The sequence below is a fragment of the Pinus tabuliformis genome, chromosome 9 (genome assembly GCF_031772625.1).
Source record: "Pinus tabuliformis cultivar Carrire ecotype Pingquan chromosome 9, CPIR1, whole genome shotgun sequence".
Classification (NCBI taxonomy): Eukaryota; Viridiplantae; Streptophyta; class Pinopsida; order Pinales; family Pinaceae; genus Pinus; species Pinus tabuliformis.
The window spans coordinates 1,615,926,160-1,615,936,282 of record NC_142307.1 but is presented as its reverse complement, the minus strand read 5'-3'; positions in this window follow the sequence as shown (position 1 = coordinate 1,615,936,282).

The window sequence follows — 10,123 nt, the reverse complement described above, 5'->3', positions numbered from 1 at the left end:
GTTCCCTGAATGGTGAGTTTACTACTAGTTTGAAGAGAAAACTTGTGCACAACCTCAGTCAACGTAGTTGGTTAGCAAGCCAAAATGTACACTTGAGGGGAAAATCTTCCTAGATATTAGAGCTCGTGCTTTTTCCTTGATTTCGGCCACTAAGGAGGTCGAATTCCATCTAAATGAATGCTTATAATAGCAATCAATTGGATAAGAAGAGGACTGTCAACAATTGGTTTTATTTTCTTGAGTATAATTGGCAAGCCAACGTACTTTGAAAGACACCTTTAGATTTCAAACTTTGAGATTTCTATTGTGGTTTTTGTATTAAAAAAACTTCTTCATTGAAGCTCTATTTTGAACCTCCACTTCTAGTGATACATGCAATTCCTTCAAGTTTTTATTAGTTGGTAATCTCAAGTGTGCAAGATAAAGTGTTGCAGAGCCCCCTTTGTCTAAGCCTATACTCTCTTTTATTCATTGTGCATGATTGTGGATGCTAGTAGATACTTCCAAGTTATTTTTCTTTCATGTTCATATTTTCATGTGCAAGAAAACCTTTGTTTTCATATGATTTTAATTATCTTGTTCATAAACTAATTATTTTTCTTGTCTTGTTTGAATCACAAGTTTGTTTACTCTGTTGGTTGTCAGAGCTTAATTGTTGTTCATAGACAAATTAGGTTCTTTTCCAAAAAATAGTCAATTCTTTTGCGAAACAAGTTTATTGAAAGACTAGGTAAAAGATTAGGAGTTTATATACTTGAAAATACCCTAATGTGTGCATAGTCAATCAAACTTCCATCAAAAGCATCGTTTACATTTTTGAAGATTTTATATCATTTCAACACTCAAAACTAACCTTGATGTTGATGAGAGTAAACACTAAGGAGTCATTGTAGTACCGTTGCAAGTCATTGAGCCACCTAAGGAAGTAGGCCAAAGACACTAGAACCTGTTTTTCTACCTGTGGGGCATTAGTGAATACTTGATCAATCAAGTGATTTTAAGTGATTTGTGTGTCTTTATTTTACTTTCAGGAAGTGTCATAGAATTTCTTGCTCAACCAATAACCTACATCGGTGAAAGAAGCACCATCATGTGGACCTTTCATTTTCATCATTGAAGGGTATACTCCACCTCACAACCTGATACTTTTTCGTTCTAAGCTCAAGTAGTCTAGGTTGGTAAGATTAGTTCCTTATTTCAGTTTGGATTGATATATTATAGTTTTGTTTCATTCTTTCTTTATTTTATCAGTTTAGAACTCAATTTAAAAGTTGCCTTCTAGTTAACCTTAGCATGGTAGTTTTAACTTTCTTTTAGTAATTAGTTGAACTAATTTTTCATTTGTTTAGAGTGACAATGAATCTAAGCCTATTTCTCAACATACAATAGCATGCTTCAAATTTGAATAACTCCCATAATGATTAAAAGTTTATGTACTAATTTATGTTAATAAATTAGGCAGATAACTCCCAAAAAAACTTTTTCCATCTACCTTGTTACAAAATCTTAGTCCTCAAATGATCAAATGCCAAATCTTTATCAATACTAGTAATGTTCAAGGTTTCAATCAAATTTACATGGGAAGAAGACAATTTTTTCAAAGTTATGACCACCACTAATTCATCTCGATTGATCTCTAATATCCTTAATTCTTAACACACTTTTCTTCAAGGAATCAAACACCTTCATTTTAACTAAAAATAACAAAGCAAAAATGATTTACTTTTATGTAAGGTCTCATGCATCTTCCATACCTTCCACCACATGACAAATGCATCATTACCGTCTTGAACTTTAGAAGCATCTCATTTGAACATTACAACTTATTGATTCTTCAAATCACATTTTTGTTGGGAATATATTGGTTTTCGCTCCAAATTTCTTTTCCCATTAAAATTTTGCCCAAACATTTGTATTAAAATATGGCAAACATATTTTCTTTCAATGATTTAAAATTTTAACAATTAATTTTTTCACTTGCATCCAATACTATATGAGATAAAGTCATCATTTGGTTTAAATGATTTAATTACACCAAGAAAACTTGAATTCCAAGTTAGAACTCAATAATTGAAAACGCTATTGTTGTATCAAGTAGCGACACACTCCAAAAACTAATTGTTTCCAAAGTAGATTGCAAATGTAGGTGAATGCTTCACTTAAAATAATTTTGATTATTATATTTATTATTTTAAAAATAGAATGAGAATTTTGTATTAATACAAAATTTGTGTTTGGAGTGCAGCTATTACATCAACATACATCAATCATCTCTAAACTTGTAAAACTTTGAGGCCATAAGCACTAAATTGAAGAGTGTGAAGATTCTCAAGAATAACATGATTGGCTTAGACTACCAAAAACTCAAAGGACATACATTCCAACATTTAAGAGATGAATATGTTCTCACAAATTGATTACATAAACATAAACAAAAGAATAACATGATTATAGTAGCTTTCAGATGTGACTTATTGTCACCATTGGTTGATATGCTACTTGATCTTTCTTCTCCTTCTTTTTCCTATTTTTTTTCCAGACTTCTGATGAATTAAGATGAATTCTTGTAGAATTGGATGGATCTCAAGTATCATATATTCAAGTTTCTTCTTGTTCTTGATATTCGAAGGGCAAGCTTCACATGTGATTCATGACCCACATCTAAACGATATGGATTTTATTTTGGTGGACTCTAGGGGACTTGAGCCTGATGTTTTTCTTAAAAAGTAATATTTTTTTGAGGAAGAGGAGGAGCTGGAGAAGATTGGTCTTGAAGGACTAATTGATGATCCTCGATGGAGCCAATCCACCAAGTAGATTTTCGTTGTTTCTTTTTGTCGCTTTTTAATCGAGTAGCACAATGAGAAGTTGTATGGCATGTATTAGAACAAGCCCTATATCACAATGAAACACACTCATAATCTAATCTTTTAGTCCAAGAAAAAAATTTCCCATTAAACTTTGTTCCAACTGCAAACCTAAGGTTAATATCAATTTCCACACAAATGCTCGCATAAGTAACATTGCTTCTCCTTTTGGTTTCTTGGGAGGAAAAATGGAAATTTCCTAAAGCAAAACCAATAGCTTGAAGAGAGGGAAAACCCCATAAATGCAACGATATATTTGGAAACCACAGCCAAATAGGAGTAGAAGCAAAGACATTAGAGATCGGATCAAAGGAGGGATACCAATATCTCATACATAGACTAACATTGCCCCAAAACCAAGGACCAAATTTGAATATCAGATCATTATCTTCAGCACTATCAAACTCAAAAACAAAAACACCTTTAGCATGAGGATGGATGAATGCTTCTTCCCTAATCAAAGGAATCCATTTATGAGCAATCTAAGATTGAAGATCAGTAATTCGCGACCAAAACCCAAAAAAGTGGCATATTAGGCTACAAAATGTATGGAACTCAGCATCCTCCTCAACTTCTAATCCAATAGGAATGGATATAGATGGTGCTTCATGAACCAAAATATAGGAAAGAAGTTCACAAGACTCAAGCACAACTTGCTTGGACGAAACAGAACTATCGGTGGTGAGGGTTGGATTTGGAACGATAGGACTAGAGAAGACATGACCTCCAACAACAATATTGGAAGGACACCCCCTTATATAGCAAGGGCATCTTCAAATTTGCAGAACATGAGTAAGTGTGGGGCTCTAAAATAATATCCTTATATAAATAAAACCTCAAACAAGAAAAGTTTGAAACCAATCTGCAACCACAACTTCCACTCGAACACAAGTTGGGATGCTAGAACTTCGATAACACTTAGACCTTGGCTTCTACAATATCCAATCAGTTATAACCTGTTACATGCTATGAATAGGGTGAACCCTAGTTCCTCTAGTTGCACCTGCAAATACAGACACACAAGCTCTCCATAACCCTATATAAAAGTATGGAAATTTGAAACTTTCATAAATGTTCATGTATTTTTATTTTGATTAATTTTTCTTCAAAAATTTTGTCTTCTTTAACATTAAAAAATCACGTGAAGCATTTCTTCTCCTCGAGATGAAATATTACTTGGTTACATTTCAACTAATTTGGTGAAGAGATCAATGGACCAATTTGACTCCTTCAAATTACATTCATTTTATCTTAATCAGCCATCTTTATTATCATGATATAAGGCTTTGGACCCAACAATAAGGCTTCTTTCTCATACCCAAAACAACTTCATTAAGATCATCATCTAAGTTTATGAAGGAAATCAAATTAAATATGGATTTAAACCCAAAACACAGAGAAATAATGAAACTTGACTTCAATTGATAAATGGAAAATGTTGAAATTATATATATGAAGAATGAAAGCAAACTAGCTCAAACAGTGGTATCTTATCTCTAAGAAGAGATGTGACGGCTACGTGACTTCCTACACTATGTTACAATTAAGCTCGGAGGCCTTTTTATCATGAAGAATTAATGAGAAACCCTAAACATCCAAAAAACTAACCCTAAGAGAAGAAGTGCCAAAGGCTTATGGGCCCCCATGGGGTAAGTTGGAACGTCAACTTCTTGGGGTCGTAACTTTGGCATATGATCTTCATCTGGCATGCACAATAGTCCATTAGAAAGGTATGTTCGAGGAGTAAAATTCCATACTAATGAAAATAATCCATGACTAATGTTGTACCATTTCCCCAAATAACAAAGTTTAAGGCCTCAGAATAGCTTTGGAAGTTCATGACATAAAAACTGACAAAATAGGAAAATTGAGTTGAGAGGCAGTGGAAAAGGTGGGTGGCCATCGATATCCAACTAGATCACACTCTCTCTTATAGATATTCTCTACACTTTATTCTTTATATCTTTATGGCTTCTCTTTTTCTAAGGGTATCTCATAGAGTAGTCTTATTATCTCTCATGTCGGCAAGGGTACATATATATTTTGCAACATATTTCACCACCATTGTAAGCCCAGGGTCACAAGTAAAAAGCCTTGTAAAAATCATGTAAGGCCCTATATTAGGTGTCTTAGACCTTATGTTTAGTTGAACCACGTTCAGTCTCTTTGGGTTCATGTTTGGCTCCTTTCGTCTTGGATAAGATTAAAGAGCCTTTGGTAGGTTGACTTGAGGACTCGTGGTTCTAAAGGAACCTACTTTTGTAAGGGTGATCAATGGTGCATGGGCTAGTCTAGCCCACATTAAGCTGCACTTATGTCTTATCGCATGGTTATGTGTATATCATGTCTATAAGTGGTCGTATCTTTGGTGTATTATCCCTCAGATAGTTCTCATACATGGCAATCTCAAAATGACAACTTTTCATGTTTGACAAGGTAGCTCAAGTATCCCATTACAAGTGGTCCTAGAGGTCAAAAACTCAACTTTTTCCATATTGTTAAGCTTGATGAGAGGATGGCATGGCATAATTTTTTTCTAAACATTGAAGGAAATGGAAAATTACAACTAGTGAGATTCAATCAATAGGTATTCACAACAAGGAAAAGACCTTCTAGCAAAGGTTTCTATGGAAGCCCCTATAAAAATAGCCCAAAAATTTGTTTGTAGTGGAGGTGGGCACACAAATGTTTTAGCATATTTTTTTGGACAGTGTGTCTATAATCTACAAACGCATTGGTGCTTTACTATCCATACAAGCATTGTTTCCACATAGAATATGGTGCACCATGGAAAAATTATTTTTATAAAATAAAAGAACATGATGCACTAAATAAATCAATGCACCAGTGCTTGAATAATCAATAGCGCCGAAAAAATAATACTTTTAAAAAATTTCGGTGTGATATACACCTGCAACACCAATGCCCTTCATGTAGTAAAACACCCTGGTGTATATAAAGAAGGAGCACCGCTATAGTTTTTAGATTTCAAAAAACAGCGGTGTTATTTTCTACTGATGCATCGATGCGTAAAGTTACTAAAACACCCCAGGGCGTCTTCTAAAGAGCACGGATAGACAATTTTTAATTTTTTTTTAAAGAGAGGTGATATATTCAAACAAAGAATCGTGTGGTACCTATATTAGAATGTCCCGGGGTGTCTTAACAAAATCACCACTGTATATTTTTTAATTAAAAAAAATGTGGTGCTCTTGGATATATTCCACATTGGTGCAGTTATAGTAACGCACCAAAAGACAATTAAAAAAAAACCCTCCCAATCGTAAATTTCATGTTTACCATCTACAGTTTTGGAGAGGATTGAAGCATCAGTGCCACTCTTGCCTCATGCAAGTGCCCTAACGATGATGCTTCTCTTACTCACCATCCTTACGTACCATGCTCATTGCTGGACTTTCCAATTTTTTCAAACCGTGGTAAAATTTGTTTTTCTCCATTACACGTCAACAATGCCTCCCCAACGACAAAATTTCCAAGTAATGTCTATGTTTCTATCTAAAAAAAAATTGTGGATTAGAATTGAAAATTAGCTTAAAATTTCCATTGTTTTTGGAAGAAGAAAAAAAATCTCCCTATGCGGTGCACTCGATATGTTTGGCTCTCACCGATAGCGGTGCAACCTGTAAATTTACAGGGTGCACAACAGTTTTGTGCGTGAGAGTAACACACCACTATTGTTGTGGTGAATTTCGTAAATGAAAACGCACCGAGAAAGCTAAAAATCGTACGTCGGTGCATTACTCCTGGTGCGTTTATATTTACCAAATGCAACGAAAAAAATAATATTTAAAAATATAGTTATAGATCAGTGCATTCAGTAACCTGAGCGTTGCGTACTAGTGTGAAAAGGTTATACGTGGACACCAGTACATAAGTGTAACACACCACGATAAAATTTAAATTTGTGAACCAACAGCGGTGCGTCATACATATGTGCACACCAATGTCAGTGCGGTTGTGTTTAACAGTGCACCGGAGCCAATGCATGACTATGTTTTTGGCGCACCGATGATATTTTTATTTTTAATTGAAAGTATGTTTCCATATTTATAAATACATTTTTATTTTTAAATGTATTTTATGTATGAGGTTGATGTATTTTATATGTTAATCATGTAGAAGAGACGTTAGCAGAGGGAATAGGAGAAATAGCGAACCCATACAATATGGTTCGACCATGGGAGGCCAGACAAAGGGAGAGGGATTTATACCCTCACCCTATTACTGCAGCGGCCCAACAATCTTAAGGAATGTAGGCCTCCTCAATTACTATCAGGAGGCTACATCCTTAAAGGCGCACTTTTTCTTCTTGGCGTGCCATCTGATCTGCTAATGGAGTGCCCAGGAGCAGGGCTTCCATGTCAGTCTTGTGGCATGGTATAGGCCCTCTGAGGAGGACATATACTTTATCACTAGCCTATCCAAGAGAGGGGAAGATTTCCCCCAGTTCCATGATGTCCCCCATGGAGTTCTAGTTGAGACTCATCTTGCCTACACTCAGAGATATGTCATGCCTCATGCAGTACGTCCAACATATTTTTAGGTGCATGGTGGACAACTACAAACTTCTTCGTTTGTTGCACAAGAGGTTAGGTTCCTCTCGTTATTAGTACCATTGCACACTCTAGTAGTGATGGGAAGCACATTAGCATCCCTCTTTTGTATTATGTTGATTCTTTGATTTAGGCACCACGTTGTATCAAATGGCCTACAATTTTTTTGAGGCACTTTTGTATGGCTTGAGATAGATGTGGTGTGTTGAGACATGGGAGGGTGACCTTCCCTTTCACTTCAAAGCTTTTTCATTTATTTTTTGAGATTTCTAGAGACGATAACTACATTTGACCACCGCCCTCCTAGGTTGATCACTGAGGTCTGTATGCTCATGTGGGGGTAGATGATTCCCATTAGGGGCCTCTCGAAGTATCTAGCCGATATTTTTGCCGAGGTACTAACGCCACTAGCTAGTGAGGATGACCATGTGCTTGTCACGTTGGCATTTCCATACATGGAGATTGATTGGATACAGTGTCTCAACATCCTCTTCACACTGACTAAGACTCCATATGGTAGAGGCAATATTAGTGTTTTCTTTAAATTAATCTAGTTTAATTTTATTGTTTTAATTAATTAGAATAAACATTATTCTAGCACATTCTTTAACTTATTTTACTAAATTGTTTAATGAAATTGTAATTATTGTTGTGTACTATATATTTTGTAGATATCGGTACATTCAAAGGGGACATGGCTCCTCCCCCACCGACTGGAGGAGATGAGGAGATGGGAAAGGCCCAATAAGGTGAGGCACATCCTCAGTGGGGCGTGGATGTCCAAGGTTGTAGCGTTGGTCTGTGATTTCGGATGAACTATTACGATAATTTGACCAGAGTTTTGGTTGAGAAGGGAGTCCGCCCTGCAAGGGCTCGAGATATCAACGCATATCCTAAGTTTGCCAATCTCTACAGGGATTTTCCACATAAGGTGATGTCTCTTATGCATCATATCGCCAAAGCTAGTAGGGTACTGGCAACGATGAGGGATGCAGGGCATGCAGCGAGCACAAATACATCATATAAGGGTGGTGATCATGATGATGAGGGTGGTGATCATGATCATGATGATGAGGGTGGTTATCATAATGCTTCTGGTAGTATTATCCAATTGGATCATGGTTGTTAATCGCCTGATCATGAGATGCCTCAGCTAGAGGATGTGCCTTATGTTTCTCCTGACATAGAAAACCAAATACCTCCTCCTCCACCTCAGAGTTCGCTAGACCATGTTGAGGAAGTAGTTAACCATCCATCGTCTTCTGTCGCAGACCAACCACCTCCTCCACCTCAAAGTTTGACAAACATTGAGGAAGTAGTTGACTATCCATCGTCTTCTATAACAGACCAGGCAACTGGCACTACTATGTTTGTTGTATCAGATATTTGATTGCAGTTATTTGACTTGATATATATATAAATAGATATTGCATTTTTTTTGTTCAATTTATATGTTGGTGTTGATGTGTGTATTGTTAGGTCATGTTAGATATGTTGAAAATGGCAACAAGAAATGCTATAAATAGCATCTCAGGTACTAGTGTCCAATATAGCAACAAGGAATGAAAAATGGAAGTGCTAAAAATAGCATTGCTATAAATAGCATTTCGGGATAGATTCCAATTTTAGTTAGTCCCTGAACTAAAATTGAGAAGTAAAATTTGAATTTGATCTTAGCAGCTATTTGTAAAATAATTAATTAATTCATCTTGAGTTAATTAGTTGTATAAAATCAAACATGAAGTCTATGTGAAGACATGCAACAGTTTCTCCATTGATTGAGGAAGTTATCCCTTGATTAAAGGAGATCAGGATGAGTTGTACATTGAGTTGTAATTAGTTAGCTCAGTTAACTGAGTTAAGTCCAGTTAGATTACTTCCAACAATTTGTGGAACTGATTGTGAGTTCAGTTAGTTAATGCATGCATGCATGTAACTGTTGCACTTCAGATAACCGAATATTCTCTCATAAATAACTCATGCATGTCAGTTCAGTTAGAGACCCAGTTGAGATCCGAGGAAGGGACAGTGTACTATCAGTTGGAGGAATTTTCCTATATAGGAAACTCGTCCATGCAGAAGGAATTATCTCCTTTAGGATTGTGCAGTTACTTCTGAGTTTAGTGAGCAGTGCGAGAGGTGAATTCACACAGGTGGCAGCGTTGGACCCCAGGAGAAACTGCGGAAGGAAATAGGAGGCTTGGAGGGCAGAGAAGGAGGTTTGTGAGAAGTCTTTGACTGCCTATGAGCAACAGAGGGATTGTACTGAGAGCTGGATAGCTTGTGAGCTAAATCTTTGTGTAATCCGGACATATTTCCACTTGTATGATAATACAAAGATCGGGGTTTTTAGCTGAGGCTTTCCCTAGAGTATTCTTTTGTGTTTCATGTGTATGATTTCTTCTTCTCTGTTATATGTGTTCTGATTGATCTAGCTCAAATTGATTAAGCTTCCGCAAAGTTTGATTGTAGAAGTAGATCTAGTATTTTCCTTTAGTATATTGCATTATTAGGTGATCTACAGTGAGAATTTCTACAAGATATGTTCATTTAATGTGCTTGCAAATAGATGTGTATGTAATAGCAGTTATTTGACATGAGATGTATATTAATTTGAGGATGTGTGTGGTGATGATGTTAGATTACAATGTTTGCCCTATTAGATTATTAGATTTGTATGCT